The sequence below is a fragment of the Pinus tabuliformis genome, chromosome Q (assembly GCF_031772625.1).
Source record: "Pinus tabuliformis cultivar Carrire ecotype Pingquan chromosome Q, CPIR1, whole genome shotgun sequence".
NCBI lineage: Eukaryota > Viridiplantae > Streptophyta > Pinopsida > Pinales > Pinaceae > Pinus > Pinus tabuliformis.
In genome coordinates this window covers 283,189,417-283,209,079 of record NC_142296.1, presented here as the reverse complement: position 1 = coordinate 283,209,079, position 19,663 = coordinate 283,189,417, and positions in this window count along the sequence as shown.

The following is a 19,663-nucleotide window of genomic DNA, read 5'->3' as shown; positions in this document are numbered from 1 at the left end:
AAATTAAATGACATATTTTAATTTCCAACAACTCCATAATTAGGTTACATGGATATTTTGTGCCTTGATTCTCACTTCTATCATATTATGTATATCACCACCGATTTTGATCTTTTTCGATTTAGATATTCCAAATAACCTGTTCTTTCCAAATATGATCTAGCTATTAATAATTTCTCTCTTGTTGTTGCGGTTGGACATAGGTTACAGTATTGAACCTATAGCTTTGATACAACTTGTCATGAACCTCTACTTTTCCCATATATATATAACAATGCCAAATCTTATTTTCTTAGTATGACGATAGCCATTACATTTACACTTGCTATCAAATATGTTATCGGAACTCGATCCTCTTGGCATGAGCTATACATATTGTGTTAGAAGGAACCAAAAGTAATTCCAACTACCCAGAACTAATTTTCAATAGAGATTTAAATGCAGTTTCTAGAAACGGTTGACAAAGGGGCAAGGTTCTTCAGGAAGCCACCGCTTGAATTGATATCCAGAAGTTTCTCAATCTTGTATAAATACCTGTTAATCGATGAATGGAACCATGTCTTATGTTGTGTTTATGATTTGTGCGCCTCTGCCATCTGTCATGGTATCAGAGCAGGTGTGTGGTCGAGAGTTGTGTGGGCTGTGAACTATGAGTTGTGTGTTGTAGAGGAGTTGTGAACAGTGAGCGTTGAGCCACCGACCATAACGTGATCATATCGTTTGGCGTTGTTCTGTGCTAGAGAGTTGCGAAGCCGAGCGGATTGTTGTGCCCGTTGTGGCTGTTCTGAGTTCTTTGTGCCATTAATAGAGCACTGCTGGTACTGGTGTGGGCTGTGGGATCGAAAGGCATGTGAGATAACAATAATTTATGTTTAATTCTCTCCTCCGCTTACTGCTAGAACTAGTAATCCATTTGTTTTTTTTTGCTTACTGTAATGCCCTTACTACTAGAAAAAGAGTGTCATCTATGGTTTTGTCTGCTTATATCATGTAAGCTACTGCATTTATATAATGTACAGTTTAATATGATGAGGAGGTTGGCTGAGTTTTCTTTGGCTCTGTTGCTGCATGATTATTCTTTTAAATTGAAAATATAACTAACCATATTGTGTATTGTGTTGAGTTCACACTCAAGTTGATAGTGTTAAAGGTTTTTAAGATATGAAAGCGAAGCTCCGGTTTTTGAGATAATGAGATACTCTTTTTGGCAATGGCATTGGTTTGCCAAATTGGTTTTTGACATGGATCAGCTATACAGGGGTTCCTGGGGCAGAATGCACCAAGGAAATCAATTGTGTTAGAAAATTTTACTCTCATCTTCTTGCACGTTAGTGAAAATTTTAGAATTGATATATTAAAAATGCAATCAAGAAAGTGTGCACCCTTTAGGGAATAAAACGTATTAAGGAAGGAAAAAAGTAACCAACTGATTTGAAGCTGAGTCCTGGAAATTTCCACAAGTCGGTCCCTCTTCTCATGAGTAAGAAATGAGTGCTCCCACCCAGAAGTGGCATGTTGTTGGAGGGGACAGATGGAGGTGAGGAGTGGCAGTGTGCTGTCTCTCCTGTGAGGTTCCATCTGAGGTATGGCAAGGGGATGATCTTCAGGTTGTAAGGTCTTAAGGCACTTTGAAGGATTGATTTAGCCATTGTAGGCTCTCGGGAAAATTAAATTGTGAACCTCTCTCATTGGAACAAGAGCATTAAAAAAAATAAAAAAGGAGGGGGAAAGTGTTATTATTGGAGATATTAAAAAAAGAGGGTTGTTATTATTGAGTAAGGAAATATTGAAGTTGTGAAAAAAAATTTGCATTTTGGTGACTGGAGAAAGTTTTTTTTCCATCATGGCAAATTTATTGCTTGATAATTATATGAATGAATCCACCAAACTTGAAGGAGAAAATTATGTGAATTGGAAATTCAAGTTAATGACTATTTTAGAAGGAAATAATTTGTGGTCCATTGTGAGTGGGGATGAGCCCAAACCCACTGTTGCAGGTTCTATTCCAAATTGGGAGAGAAAGGAGACAAAAGAAAAGGTGTTGCTACATATGTCCGTAAAGGACAACATTATTCCTCACATCAGAGATTACAAGACATCAAAAGAAACATGGGATACGCTGAAGGGTTTGTATGAAACAACTAATACAAACTTGATCTTGTTTTTGAAGACTAAGCTTTTATCTCTAAAAATGGAAGCAAATGAAAATATAAACAATTTCATATCTTGTGTCAAAGATTTAAGTGATAAGTTAGGAGATATTGGTGAAAAGGTGTCTAATACTGACTTAGTCACCATCATATTAAATGGCTTAGTGCAAAATTATCAAATTTTTGTTTCAAGTCTTGCAGCTAGAGAGAAACCCCCTACATTTGATGAATTGACAGGAATTATTCTACAAGAGGAGGAGAGGATGAAGAGCTTTAATTTGGGCTCTAGCAGTTCAGATTTGGCATTGGTGGCCAAGGGAAAATATCCATACAGAGGCAATCCATGGAGCAAAAATAAAGGAGGCAAGTTTCAAGCAAAACAAAAAGGTATGACATAGTCTAAATTTGCAATCCATAAGAGAAATGATGAGTGTTATTATTGTGGCAAACCTGGGCATCATTCTAAAGATTGCTATAAAAGGAAATATAATGAGTCTAGGCAAAGAAACAGAAGGCGTAATGGAAATTTTGTGGACAAAGATACCTCAATTAGTGATGGATTTAAAAATCTTAAATTGTTTGTTTCTGATGCTACATTATCTGTGGAAAATGATGATAAGAATGTTTGGTTCATTCATTCCAGTGCATCGCTACATATGTCTTGTAATAAGGAATGGTTTGATGAATATCATGAAAACATTGATGGAACATATGTTTGTCTAGGAGATAACAGATCACTTAAAGTTCAAGGTTATGGAGTAATAGGTGTGAATTTGCCTAATGGACAAGAGAAATAGATCCATAATGTGATGTATGTTCCTGATATCAAAAAGAATTTAATTTCTATTTCCACTATTACTGACCAAAATTTGAAGGTGGAATTTGTTAAATCACAGTGTGTAGTGAAAGACATTCAAGATAAGTACAAGGTTATTGCCACAAGAACCAGAGTTGGAGGCTTGTATAATCTGGATGTGACCCGGAAAAGTCATCAAGTGTTGGCATCTACAACAATATCAACAGTAGATTTATGGCATCAAAGGTATGGACATCTAAATCACAAAGATTTAATGCTACTTCAAAAGAACACTATGGTTGAAAGGCTTCCTGTCTTGAAGAATGATCATGTTGAATGTGAAGCATGTGTACCTGGCAAGCAACATAGGGAGGAATTTCCTATAGATAAAGGAAAAAGGGAAAGGGAAATACTTGAATTAATTCATACTAATGTATGTGGACCTATGCAAACTAGATCTATTGGTGGAGCATGGTATATTCTTATTTTTGTGGATGATAGATGTAGATATACATGGGTTTATTTCATAAGAAGAAAGAGTGATGTTTTTGAGTACTTTAAAGAATTTAAGAATATGGTAGAAAAACAAATTGGTAATTACATCAAAATTTTGAGATCTAATCAAGGGGGAGAATTCAAATCAAGAGAATTTAATCAATATTGTAAAAGCAATGGGATTCTACAACAATTTACAGTGCCACATACACCTCAGCAAAATGGAGTTGCTGAGAGGAAAAAAAGAACACTAGTTGAATGTGCATGTAGTATGCTTCAAGGTAAAAATATCTCTAATGTTTTTTGGGCTAAAGCCATTAATACTATTTTTTATTTGAAAAATAGGAGTCCAACCAAAAGTTTAGATCTTAAAACACCTTTTGAAGCATTTTATGGGTATAAACCAAAAGTGAGTCATTTAAGAGTTTTTGGTTGCAAGGCATTTGCTCATATTCCAAAAGATGAAAGAAGAAAACTTGATGCAAAGTCAATTAAGTGCATATTTATTGGTTATTGTGATGATCAGAAAGCATACAAGTTGTTTGATCCCAGTACTCATAGACTTCTTGCAAGTAGGGATGTGGTGTTTCATGAGAATGCAAATGAAGGTGATAAAATAAATAATACTAATGTGTGGCATGATATTGATGATTATGTCAAAATAGATACAAGTGTTGAACAAGAACAGGAACAAGCACAGGAACAGGTACAAGATCAAGAACATGTAGCATCAAGCAGTCATGAGACTCCAAAGAGAGGAGAGGAGACTCTGCAAAGCCAAAAGAAAGATGAAAGCAGTAAAACTCCAAGAAGGTCATCACGTCAAAGTCAGGTACCTGTAAAGTATAAATATTATGCGTTAATGTCTCATGTTATGAATGTTGTAGAACCTTCAAGCTATGATGAAGCAAAAGAATATGAAGAATCGAGAAATGCAATGAATGAAGAATATAACTCAATAATGAAGAATGACACATGGGAATTAACAGAATTGCCTAAAAACAAAGTTCCCATAGGATGAAAATGGCTTTATAAACCTAAATTTAATGCTAATGGAACAAGGATAATTTTAGGGGCGAATGTTCGCCTTTTGGCGAAATTAAGGGGTTTTAAATTTTTAGTGGGCGAATATTTTGTATCATAGTACATTTTTACAAATCACCTCAAATAGCCCACCTTATTTTAAGGGAGAGGATAAAAAAGGTAAATTTAGCCCTTGAAATTAGGACTTACAACCTTCCATTCGCCCACTTTCAAGAATAGGTTTGATTTAAGTGAATCCATTCGCCCATTTTCAAGAATAGGTTTTATTTAAGTGAATCCTATGGGCCAAATACCATATTTATAAAAGAGGTATGGTAAATTAATAAAAATATAAATAAATGAGAGGTATGGTAAATAAATAAAACATTTTTTATATTTACTCCATAAGTAACCTTATATACATGTAAGGGTGTAAACAAATAAAAATATAAGTAAAGTGGAGGTATGGTAAATAAATAAAACGTCTTTTTATACTTACTCAAAAGGTATGGTAAATAAATAAAAATATAAATAAACTAGACGTATCGTAAATAAATAAAACCTCTTTTTATATTTAGTCCATAACCCTCGTTCTATTTATGAAGGCTCAAGAAAGAGGTTTTATTTAAGTGAATCCTATGGGCAAAATACCATATTTGTTAAAGAGGTATGGTATGGTATATTTTTTTATATTTACTCCATAAGTTGCCTTATATTTACAAACACTCAAAAAATGGGTTATATTTAGGTGAAACCTATGGCCAAAATACTATGGGACAAATACCATGGACTAGATTGTTATTAATACCATGCAAAAAACCATTATTAACGCTAATATTAGAATTAATAAAAATAAAAATGGCACATGGTATTGACCCATGGTATTCACCAAAATGGCACACGGTATTGACCCATGGTATTCACCAAAATGGCACATGGTATTGACCCATGGTATTCACCTAGAATGTAGCCTATTTAAATGGGGGAATCAAACCAGCATGTAGCCTATGCTAAGATTCACTAGGACTTTACAAAGTTTTATTATTTAGTGAAAGACTCGCCAAGATCTTACAATATTTTATAATTGAGTAAAATATTCGCCATGCCTGGTGAGAGATTCGCCAAAAAATTATATATACATATTATATTATTGATAAAATCGCCTTCCATTTTTCCTATATACCATGGAGATTCGCCAATTTATTATATTTATAAATTTAGGGGGGGTTCTTAAAATTTTCCCTGTAATGGAAGTATTGATAAACATAAAGCTAGATTGGTTGCAAAATGATATTCACAAAACGAGGGAATTGATTATGAAGATACTTTTGCACCTGTAGCTAAGTTGAAGACAATTAGAATCATGATTGCATTAGCTACAAAATATAATTGGAAAATGCATTAGTTAGATGTCAAATCTACATTTTTGAATGGTGAGCTAAAAGAAGAAGTTTATTTAGTACAGCTTGAAGGGTTTGTAAAACAGAGAGAGGAGCATCTGGTTTGCAGGTTAAAAAAAGCCTTATATGGTTTGAAAAAAGCACCAAGATCATGGTATGTGAAAATTGATTCTTTCTTTTATGAGAAAGGTTTTATGAGAAGCAAGAATGATCCTAACTCATACATCAAGGAAGATGAAGACAAGAATGTTTCTTTAATATCTGTATATGTTGATGATCTTATCATAACAGGAAATGCATGCAAGTTGATTGAAGGAATTAAAAATTAGTTTTCACATGTATTTGAGATGAAGGATCTTGGTGAATTGCATTATTTTTTAGGTCTTGAAGTTTGGAAGGAACTTGGTAAGACACTAATCACACAAAGAAAATATACAAGGGAAATCCTTAAAAAATTCAATATGATTGAATGCAAGGCAACATCTACTCCTTTAGAATAGAATGTCAAATTGTGCAGTGGTGATGAAACCAAAGAGGTGAATGGAACTATGTACCATCAACTGGTGGAAGTCTGAACTATCTCACCACTACCAGGCCTGATATAGCATATTATGTCAGCATACTTAGTCATTTCATGGCTAAGCCTTGTGAAAGCCACTGGAAAGCAGCAAAGAAAGTCCTTCGATATCTGAAAGGAACACTTAATTTTGGTATTATGTATACTGATGAATTTGATGTTGAATTGGTAGGTTATTCTGATTCTGACTGGGCAGGAAATCCAAATGATAGGAAATCTTGTTATGGAACCAGCTCAAGAAAAGATAGAAAAGATAGATCAACGCCTTAGAATTCAGCCTCTTCGAGGGGGCAACCTCCTTTACATTACATAAATGAACAATTCTTGGATGATACAAATGACAAAACCTCCTTTCTATATATAGGGGTCTAAGGAGTCACAATATAATCCAGCCGACCTAACAATAATAATATAAAGCCAAAAAAATAACAATAGAGGGATTCTATGGGGCACAGAAATAACAATATGGGGGTAATAGGGGCACAACAATATAAATAAGGGGTATAACTACAATAGTAATGGGGTAATCACCAGTATTATAGGGACCCAACATGCCCCTCTCCTTCAAAAAAGTGTTGTCCTCAACGCTTGAGTAGTTCCGGATACTTCTGCATAAAATTCTCATCCTCCCATGTGCAATCTTCAGTGGATAAGTTCTTCCACTTGATAAAATACTCTGAAATTGATCGATTTTGTAGCTGTCGAGTTCCTGTTTCTATGACTGCTTCTGGTTCCAATATAATTTTTCCTTCATCGTCAAGTTCTGGCAATATTGTTTGAATTGGGAGCTTGTGACCTATAACCTTCTTTAAACATGAAACATGGAAAACTGGGTGCAATCGAGAAGCTGCAGGAAGCTCCAATTTGTATGCCATAGTACCAATCTTTTGCAACACCTTGTACGGACCATAATACTTTGGTGATAATTTATTATCATTCTTAGCTTGCTTTAGGGACATTTTCTTATATGGTTGTAGCCGTAGGAATACCCAATCACCTACATCAAAACTTCTTTCACTACGATGTTGATCTGCCTGTTGTTTCATTCTATTTTGTGCCAAAATGAGGTTATCCTTTAAGAGTTGGAGGACTTGTTGTTGATGTTCGATGTGATGTTCCACTGCCTGAACCTTAGAATTTTCTCTTAAATATGATGTGATGGATGGTGGTTGATACCCATAAAGTGCCATAAATGGGGTCATTTTTGTTGTTGTATGGAAGGAAGTGTTATACCACCATTCAGCCAGAGGCAACCATTTGACCCATTGTGTATGTTTATCATATACAAAGCAACGAAGATATCCTTCCAAACATTTGTTTACTATCTCAGTTTGCCAATCAGATTGAGGATGATAAGATGAGCTATGAGCTAACTGAGTACCAAGACAAGAAAATAATTCTGTCCAAAAATTTCCAGTGAAAATGGGATCTCTGTCACTTACAATAATCTTTGGGTTTCCATGTAGCTTTTGAACTGTTTCCATAAATGCAGTACAAACTGTACTGGCTTTAAATGGATGTGATAATGCACAAAAGTGTGCATACTTGGTAAGTCTGTCAACTACCACCATGATGACACTCTTTCCCTCATACTTGGGTAAACCTGTGATAAAATCCATTGAAACCTCCTCCCAATGTTGGCTTGGAATGGATAAAGGTTGTAATAGACACGGTGTCTTAATTGTTTCAACTTTATTTTGCTGGAAAACCAAACATTCCGCCACAAACTTTTGAATATCTGATTTAAGGCCATCCAAAAAAAATTCTGTCTTAACCCTGTGGTAAGTTTTTAAAAATCCTGAGTGCCCTCCTAAGGGAGAAGTGTGCAATTCCATAAGAATCTTTTGTTTTAGCTGGGAATTCTTACAGAGGTATAAGCGATCTTTGTACCATAACAAATCATTTTGCCAGCTAAATGTATCAGAAGTACTGGAATCTTGTTGTAGCTTTCGAATAAGTGCCCACACTTCTTCGTCATTCTTCCATTCCTCCCTTGCTTCGTTTATCCAATCTGGTTGGATAATAGAAATGGCACACAACAATGCTTCCACATCCTCATCCTTTCTTGAGAGTGCATCTGCCACCACATTTTGCTTCCCTTTTTTGTAGATGATTTCAAAGTCATAACCCAACATCTTTGTGACCCACTTTTGTTGCTCTTCAGAGGATAATCTTTGTTCTAAAAAGTATTTAAGGCTATCATGATCCGTTTTTACCTTGAAGTGTCTTCCCATTAGGTAGGGTCGCCATTTCTTAAGTGCATGGAGTATTGCCAACATTTCCTTCTCATAAATAGCTTTGCTTAAAAACTTTCCCTTGATTGGACGACTTTCAAAAGCAATGGGTCTTTCATCTTGCATTAGAATAGCACCAATTCCATTTCCTGAAGCATCACATTCCACAATAAAGGTTTTTGTGAAGTCCGGTGTAGCTAAGACCGGTGCTTGGCACATTGCCTCTTTAAGATGTTCAAAGGCCTTTGTTGCTTCCGGAGTCCATGAAAATGAATCTTTCTTCAATAATGTTGTTAGAGGTGCTGCTATTCTCCCATAATTCTTAACAAATTTGCGATAATACCCTGTCAACCCAAGAAATCCTCGCAGATGCTTTATGGATGTGGGGATTTTCCATTCCTTAATGGCTTTAATTTTGCTAGGGTCTACCTTAACTCCTTCATGAGATACAATATGACCCAAATATTCCACCTCCTGGACTCCAAAGAAACATTTGGATCTTTTTGCATATAATTGTTTCTCCTCCAATAGTTGTAGCACCCTGTCAACATGTTCAACATGATCCTTCCAAGACTTGCTGTAGATTAGTATATCATCAAAAAATACTAACACAAATTTTCTAAGGAATGGTTTGAAAATTGAATTCATCAAACCTTGAAATGTTGAAGGTGCATTGGTAAGGCCAAAAGGCATGACCAAAAATTCATAATGACCCTCATGAGTTCTAAATGCCGTTTTTGGAATGTCTTCAATCTTCATTCTGATTTGATGATATCCCGAATGAAGATCCAACTTGGTGAAGTAAATTGATCCATGCAATTCATCCAGTAATTCATCAATAACAAGAATGGGGAACTTATCTTTAATAGTGAGCTTGTTGAGCTCCCTATAATTCGGACACATGCGCCATGATCCATCCTTCTTGTGCACCAATACTACTGGAGCTGAGAAAGAACTTTGACTCGGTTGAATTATACCAGCCTCTAGCATTTCTGCAACCATACGTTCAATTTCACTTTTTTGGACATAGGGATATCTGTACGGCCTGATGTTTGGAGGAACACTTCCTGGAATCAGATGAATAGCATGATCATGATCACGCATAGGTGGGAGACCTTTTGGAGTCTCAAATACCTTGGAATGATTGTCCAGGACTTTTTGGAGATCTGGAGAAATAGATGATTCCAATGTGGAAACATCTAGCGAACATAATTGTGCAATTACACCTCTTTGCTCCTTTTTTAGAAGCTTTGTCATGCCATTAGAGCTGATTATCTTTCCTGGTTTCCCTGCAATACCCCTTAATTCAACTTCCTTTCCTTCCGTAGAAAATTTGATGAAAAGTTCTTGAAAATTAAAAGCTATTGTACCCAAGGATTGTAGCCATTGGACTCCTAGTACAACATCCGCACCTCCCATTGGAATGGAAAGCATTGGGCTAGTCAATACATATTCTCCCATGGATAGCTTGATATTATGGCACTTTCCAGAGCAATTTATTGTTCCTCCATTTGCAATCATCACTTGACACTCTGGTGCTGGATATAGGAAGCAATTCAATTCTTTTGCTACCCTACAATGAATAAAATTGTGGGTGCTTCCTGAATCAATCAACACTATTACCTTTTTCTTCTTGATTTGTCCTTCTATCTTGATGGTTTGAGGAGTGGTAATTCCCGCCAATGCATTACAAGATATGGTCGGATTTATTTGTTCTTCATCTAGGCTTTGTTCCTGGAGTATATCTTCTTCTTTTGACCTTTCTTGCTCCTTTTCTTCTTCCTCTTCACAATCTATGTAGAATAATTTCTTCTCAGCACACTTATGACCTTTAGTGTATTTGCTATCACAGCTATAACAAAGCCCTTTTGCTCTTTCTTCTTCCAATTGTTGTGGTGTCAACCTTATAGGTTGTGGAAGACTAGGGGCAACAACACTTCCGTCTTTATAGTTGTGAGTGGTATGCTTCCTGGTTGCCATAATTTTTCTTTCCATTTTTCTTGCTAACCTGAATGCCTTCTCTAATGAATCAGGTTCCCAAAGGCGAACATCATGTTGGATATCATCCTTTAAAGACCCTATGAACACATCAATCCTATGCTCCTCTGGAATATCTTTTACCCTTATGTTCAATTTTTGGAACTCCTCAATGTGCTCCATTATTGAACCTTTTTGTTTGAGACTTATCAATTGGCTAAAAAAAGTGTTTCTTTTTGTATCTTCATAATGTGCTATCAATTCTTCCGTAAAAATTGCCCAAGTGATAAATTATTTACGAGAGCAAAGCCATTGATACCATACAAACTGATTTGGTTCCAAATATACAGTTGCTATACGTACCTTTTGTGCGTTTTGCACATTATTGAGATCGAAGAATTGCTCCATCTGTAATATCCATGTGGCGGGATCCTTGCCATCAAACTTCCTCATATCAGTTTTTGGAATATGGCGATTCTTCGATCCAACATTAGCATCTATGGAATCATGATTAACATTTCTTTTGTTCTCATCATGAGTTTCCTTTACTACCTTTTCACCATTAGTGACCCTTTCTTGTAGCAACTTCTTCAATTCTTCCATGTCTGTCTTCAAATCTATCTTCAAATCTGCCATGTCTCTCTTCAAATCTGTCTTCGAATCATCCATCTTAACTTCCATGCCCTTTATCTTAAATTCCACGCCATTTATCTTAGATTCCACGCCACTTATCTTAGCTTCTGTTAGCTTTTGTGAGCGTGACATTTGTTGCACTTGTTCTTGTAATTTTGATATATCATGTAGCATTTCTTCCTCTTCTTCATGAGTCATGCTAGAGCTTTCAAGTTCCTTACTAGGTGTTTGAATTTTCTTTCATCGGGGCATCAGTTACCGATAATAATTCTTTACTATGCCCTTTGAATTCTGTTAAACCAAGCTTACACAAAAATTAAAAAAAAAAACTACACACCTTTTTTCACTTTATAGAAGCCTGATATTGAATCTAATGTATCTCTGTAATTTCGGATCATCCAGTTCTGAAATTGCTACCTGTAGTATCCTTCTGTGTCCTCTTTCCAATGCCACAAGTCTGAGCCAAATTGGATTCTCCAAGGAAGAGTTATGTGAAATCTCCCACAGTGACTTGCTTTTAGACTAGTTCAGTAGAGCGAACTTGTATGACGTGCCACGAGTCACTGTTTCAACCTTTGAATCTGAAACACACACACAGGAAACTATAGTCTGTCCTCTTTTTGTACCTTCTTACGAAATTTCAATCCGATGTTCAGAGAGAAAGTTATGATTCTTTTCCCCAGGTCACCTGTTTTGAATGTAATTCAGGAGTCTGCAAAAAGACCAACTTCCTCAGATCATATCTCCGCAAATATTGTGCAAAAAGCTCTGAAATTCGGACCCAAGGTTCAGCGCGATTTCTTCTCAAATGGGTTTTTTTTGCAACTTCTGAAACATCACAAAAAAAAAGTTATAGTGAAAATGCCACGATGACCTGTTTGGAGCAGCGAAACCCTAGAATCCAAAGCTCTGATACCAAATGTTATGGAACCAGCTCAAGAAAAGATAGAAAAGATAGATCAACGCCTTATAATTCAGCCTCTTCGAGGGGGAAACCTCCTTTACATTACATAAATGAACAATTCTTGGATGATACAAATGACAAAACCTCCTTTCTATATATAGGGGTCTAAGGAGTCACAATATAATCCAGCCGACCTAACAATAATAATATAAAGCCACAAAAATAACAATAGAGGGATTCTATGGGGCACAGAAATAACAATATGGGGGTAATAGGGGCACACCAATATAAATAAGGGGTATAACTACAATAGTAATGGGGTAATCACTAATATTATAGGGACCCAACAAATCTACTACTGGATACGTGTTCAATATTGGTTCAGGACCAATATCATGGAGCAGTAAGAAACAACCAACTGTTTCATTTTCATCCATTGAAGCTGAGTATAAAGCATTATGCAGTGCAACCTGTGAAGCAATATGGCTTAGGAGGATACTTGAAGATGTTGGAGAAACACAACAAATACCTGCAGCAATCAGATTTGACAATCAAAGCACTATTAAATTGGCAAACAATCCTATATATCATGCAAGGACAAAACACATTGAGACACAACATCATTTTGTAAGAGAAAAATTGCAATCAAAAGAAATTGACTTATCATATTGTAATACAAATGAAAATGTGGATGACATATTCACCAAGCCTCTTGGAAAGGCTAAATTTGAAATGTTTAGAAGTAAGTTGTGCATTGTAGAAAATCCAAATTATGTTGTAAGCCTAGCTGAGACTTAGACCAGTAGGCATATCAGATGTTTGTTATATAGTTGGAATTAAGGGGGAGTGTCAGAAGGAACCAGAAGTAATTCCAACTACCCAGAACTAATTTTCAACAAAGATTTAAATGTCGTTTCTAGAAACGGTTGACAAAGGGGCAAGCTTCTTTGGGAAGCCACTGCCTAAATTGATATCCAGAAGTTTCTCAATCTTGCATAAATACCTGTTAATCGATGAATGGAACCATGTCTTGTGTTATGTGTTTATGTGTTGTGTTTATGAGTTGTGCGCCTCTGCCATCTGTCATATTGTTCTCTTTTATTTTTCCCTAACCTATCCAAGTACTCCTTAGATGTACTATAAAATTTAGTTGGTGGTGTCGCTTTTCTTAGACCTATCCCCTACCTTTGACAGACTATGTATAATTTCATACGAAACCTACCCATAGGGGTAGTTAGTGACTATGCATTTATTCCTTTCCATATGCATACTAGGGTAATTTCCTTACGTTTGTTGTATTAGTGACATGGGGTGATTTGGAACATGCTAAGACCTTCCAACTTGAGCATAAACCTTACCCCTTGATATTGTTTTCCAAATTTGTTTATACGGCACATGGGCTGATTCCAAGCACCATGCGACTTATTCATTAACACCTTAGTACCCTAGTTGATAAATGTTCTTTTGTTACACCTTTACAAAGGATATGCCTGGTGGTTCTAGTGTGAATCCTTTTCTGCCACGTCTCCTCTTTCACCAGAAATTCACAAGGGTAGAGATGGGAACGATGTTGGGTTTTGTTCAATGGTTGGGATTACTCGAGATAATCCAATGGTGGTGAATTTCTGTCCTTTGAACCTTAATCCTTAACCACTATTTCATTCTTCTTGTGTATCATTGCTTCCCTTTTTTCTGCTCAAGGCCTGATTTCAAGCGTTTTCAGCCTGCAGTTGCGTGGAATGAGGCCAATTAGGAGAACCTTAGAGGAACCCGTCACCCCTGTCGCGGGAGAGGCTTTACCATGCGCCATGCTCACTGGTAATAACTACTTAAATGGAGACACATCTTTTTTATCAAGTCCGTTTAAGGACTCCTCTTCGTAGTGCTTACGTTTTTTTTCACAGGTAATGTTTCTTTTTTCATGACTTTGTAGATGGTTTTTTTACCGATTTTGGTGTTCATTTATCTAATTTTCTTGCCAATGGGTTTTATTCCCTCTCTTGTAGTGGCTCTTTCTGACCTTGAATTTGTGGATACTCCATTGCAGCATTTTCGTTGACTAATCTTGGTAGATTGAGAATTTTTGCAACTCTATTTTCTAAAGCCAAATGGCTTCATGTTGACTCTGTGACCTATGATTTTCCTCACTGTGGTAATTAATTTATGGACAGGTGTAACAAACTCGATGTTCAGGGTTGATTCAATTCCTTTGGTTTCCATCCTGCGAAAGTAACACTGGGTAACTATAATATGATGGTATGGTTCATTTCTCTGTTGTATTCCCGTCGGTTCACACAATTATTTTCGTACGTGCACACCTTCAACATGCATCCCTGCATCCAGTACCTCTCTTATCATGTAGATTTTCATTCCTATCGAACTGCTCTAGGTATGTAGTTTCTCGGGAAATTTACTACCTTCTATTCATCCAACTCATGTTTCCTTTTTTGTGTGCACTGTAATTGGAACATATTAATTTTTCCCTCATTTTCCTATATGCAGGGTTTCCTACCGAAAACCCAGAGGTTTACTCCTTACGCTCAGAGGCTTCTAGCTAAAAGCTTGCTCTCATATTTCACACGCAGGTACCAAAACTAATCATTGTTACTCCCTACAAGAATTACCATTGATGTCCATTACTATGGAGTTTCCATTAGAAGCCCGTTAGTAAGTGTTGTGGAAATTTCATGGGTTCCTTATCTTCGTGGTAGGATTTCAAGGGAAAGCCCTCAGGTTCCCTTCACTAGGCCAGGTAACATTTCTCCTTATCTAAGTTTTTTTTTTATTCCCTACATCCCTCCAACTAATACCTCTCTTGTCATCTCGATTTGTGTTCTTGTCGAACTTCTCTAGGTATGTATTTTCTCTGGGAATTTCCTACCTTCTATTCGTCTGACTTATGATTCCTTTGGTTGTGTGCATTGTAATTGGAACATATTAAATTTTCCCTAATTTTCCTATATTTAGGGTTTCCTACATAAAATCCTTAGGTTTACTCCTTGCGCTAAGACGATTCTGACTAAAAGATTGGTCTCATATTTCACACACAGGTACAAAAACAAATCATTGTTAATCCCTACGTGCTGAGTTCCTTTACTATGGATTTTCCATTATAATCACGTTACTACATGCTGTGGAAATTTCATGGGTTCCTTCTATTCATGGCAGGATTTCAGGGGCAAGATCTCGGGTTCCCTTCACTAGGCCAAGTAATTTCTCTTAGTCTGAGTTTTATTTATTTTTTATTCGTAACAACCCTCCAATATTTAATTTCATAATTCTCAATGTTCTATTGATTTTTCGTAGGTCAATACCCAAATTTCTCATGCTTAACCTTCCTAAAACGCGATTTGGCTCTTCTGACAATCTCCTCTACACCTGAATGTCTCCAGGTCAGTTTCTCAGTCCACAATGACAGTTTCTAAGGGTAAATACCTTGAAAGGAAATTGTATACTCAATTCAGGATAAGTGCAAGTCAAGGGGTGCTGGAAGCATTGGCAAAAACTTGATCTGGGTTTCCGTTCCCAAATTCTTTATTATGACTTTGCTTCGTCTTCTTTGAGGTGAATATTCATTCTCGGTATACATAGATCTTTTTCAACTTTTCCTTAACGTATAGCGACCCCACATTGTATCCTAATTTTGTATTGAGTGATCACTGTATTGATATTTTGTGGCTTACTGCATTATTGCATTTGATTTAGCTTCGGCCTTATAGATGTATGGGAATAGTTATGAATACTCTCTCTATAAATAGATGGATTATCTTATTTGGTTGCTTAATCTTAACGGTTCTCACACAGTTGTGTAACATTTGATGTGATTGACTCATGAATTATATCTCTTACTATGCATTTCGTTATTTTTGTAGCTTTGTGACCTGGTCCAGATTTGTATATAGTTGAATTATATTGTGGGGCACTCTCCTATACCAGTCTTCACCGTATCCTTTATGTGCTATGTTCCCCCCACAATGATGTTCTTTAATATCCTCAAATAATGTCATTGTCTAGAGATTATGAAACTTTGACATGTTGACTATATCATTCAAGAGGAGGATCTATCGATTCATTATCTGATATAACTATGTCGCCTGTAAATTCATATATCATGTGTATTCCTTTTTTGATTCCAACTTACATTTATCTCAGTCATAGTTACACTTTTACTATACCTGAGCAACATTTTCCCAAGGTTTCCCTTACCGTAGTCCAATAACTCTTTCTTTCGCTATAATTTTTCTACTGCGAAATTTCCTAATGATAATTCCGATTGATTGGAGTTGTACCTCTCAGAGTCCCCAAGAACCATTCTAATCCAAGGAAGGTCGATTTGTGCTTCTCACAACCAATTTCTCTGTCCTCTTCCGAGTGCAATTAGAAACTAGAATATATGTATAGATATGTTTATATATATATATATATATAGATAGATACCATAACTGACTTGGTAAGATCTGTACTTCTCTTAATATTGTCATACAACTCAGATTTACATGCACGCTGTATGTATTTAGCCTTTCAGGGATAATTGGTTAATTATAATGGTTTAATTGAACATTTCCCATGAGAAAGAAATAAATAATCCCAGCATCTACTCTGTTCAATTTTTACATCTTTTATTCCTACACTCTGTGCATCAGGATTCCTATTTGGATACACTCGATGTTAAAATTATTGTACTTATTGAAGCTGTGTTCACATATTACTCGCAGGAAATTTCAACGGATTATATTTGTCTATAATTAATACTGCATGGAGTATTAGTAACCATTTCCAGAAAACATGGGAAACATAGTGGTATGTATCAACAAAATCCATAGCTTATGGTTGTACCTTTTCCTAATCTAGTATTGTAACCTACCATGAATTTCATTCCTAAAGTTAAAAATTCAAAGTACCAAAGTGATTTCAAATCAGATTACAAATATTTGCATAAAACTAATTACTTAGCCTCTATTATGCTCAAGTTGATAAAACTTAAGATACTAATAACAATTCATCTATCAGGTAGTCCTGCATTTTATTTCCTCTAAAGTAGACAAATTACGTATTTATTTCGGTAATGAAGAGATATTAACATAGCACAAAATGAAACCAAACAAAACACATAACACAATTATTTCAAACTGGCATGACTAGTAGGAAGTCACTTGCGAGTCGAACACCACCACCCAACCAAGAACTAATTTCCTCTAGGTCACCCCCAAGTTGAGATTGCTTACCCCATGGATTCAAGAACCTTTGTTCATCCCTCAAGAGGTATTTAATACACTTCTTTCGTGATAAGGTTTTCTTTAGGGATCTCCCTCTTTTGTGGATTTTCTTATCCAATAGCCTAGGCTTTTCCATAAAAGTCTACCTTTCTCTCTCGTTGTGCTTTTAGGCTTCTCTAAGCTTAGAATCTTTCTCCAGCTAAGCATCTTAATGGATCTTTCTCTCCCATCCATTAATATTATTTATAATTTCACTCTAAAGTACTTATCATGAAAGAATTATCAAATCTCATATATCACTGAGATTTTTATCTTTATTTTATTTGGCAACAATCTCGTTTCTAGGTGTCTCACTCCCAAATACATACATCACATTTATTTAATTATTTATAAATAACCATTTATATAATTAATTCAATATTCTTCTTTGGCTTCTCCGCCATTCTTTCTAACCCAAATCAGTGTAACCAAAGTAGTTTTACCACAATGGAGGGATATTACATTAAACCCTACCATAACTTGTCATTAGTTTGTTCGTATACCTAGGATGCTCCTCTGACCTATTGAGGCCTGTCAAGAAGCCTGTCATAACCTGCATACAAGACTTGTTACAAGATCCAGTGTATAGCTACTATAACTCGTTATGGTCCTGCAAGACACTTGTCACTTACCTGTGACCAAATCAACATTTGTAGCCTGTATAATTGTTATACCTCTATCGCCTACCTATGACTGCCTTTGCACCACATGTTACTTACATGCATTCAATTAACTTGTTGTAAATTTGTCATGACTGATCCAAAAACTTGTTAATATAGTATAATACTTGTCACTTGCTTATGACCAACCACTAGTGGTAAGCTGTCATTTCTTATGAGAAACTTGTTATACCACTATATAACCCACATCTCATATCCTTTGTAATAAAACCTTTACACAATCCATGTGTGGGGTACCCACATTTAATCCATGGTAGCCTATTTAACTGCAATACTGGTATATAATTCCTATTATCAACCTATCAAATACTATCAGTATTTTGTGCCTATTTTGTAGCCACCATGCTCCTTTTCTAATACTTAACCTATGTTAATTCATAGCTACATGATTGTACCTTGGACCACCAAACAATATTCTGGCTGATATATTAACTAGAAACAAACATGAACCCTGTGACAATTAATGATAATGTTTTGTCCATAAAACCCACAATTCATCCAAAAATATTCAATTCTTTTGATTTTGAATGTGCTTTTGATTTTGAATTCACACATGATATTTCTCAATGTACATGGATAAAACATGTAGCATAATCAATACTTACGTTGTACGAGTCGATGGAACGTTGACTCTACAACTATTCAAGCAATAAACCAGAGACATTAAGGCTCTCGGAGCTACCAGAGCCTCCAGAGTTGGTTAATAGCTCACACAAATACCAGTTGCATCCAATTAGACATGGTTAACTACATAACCATTCCTTAGTCAATTACAGAGTCAGTTGATTAGATTTTGAAGCAGTTACAACTTGCACTACTGATAATAAAAAGCATTGTGTTTTTCATCATTACCAAATTTGGGTGACTTAGCCCAAAAAACCCGAAGATTTGTTAGATCAGTTTGATTCTTTAATTCATGAAGTCCAATACGGTAAGGGTTTTGGTTTACAAGGTAGAAAAAATCTAAAACCCACTTCTATCATATCGACCAATCTGAGAGGATAATGATGATTAGTGTTGTAGCTGAACGATTACTATTATGGAATTTAAATAGAGGTTTTTTTTGTAGAGTTTATAATAAAAAAATATTTTGTTAATAGTATTCTTCATTATTGTTAAATAAGTCTGGTTTCTCTAGAGATTGGTTAAATGAAGTTGAAGTTTTAAATTTGTTTAGAAAATTGATAACTATAGTATTAAATCTGTATATAATTATTTAAACTTTGAATTTAATAATATGATATTTCATTTATCTTGGCATTTATTTATTAGTTTATAATTTAGTTGTCATCTATTAAACTCAGGGCTATTTGAAATATTAAACTAATGCATTTTTTTTTCTTTAGAAATGAAGATGTTTTTCACATTTTCAAACTTCATATGGATTTGCCTAAGGATGGAGGCATCAATTTCCTAATATGTGGAGATCACTTGGAGCCTATTTTTAATATTTAGTATTCCATTTTTTATATAGGGTTCTTGTTTTGAGTTTTCATTCCTAAATTTTACTTTACATGTTTTCAGCAATTTATTCGTCAC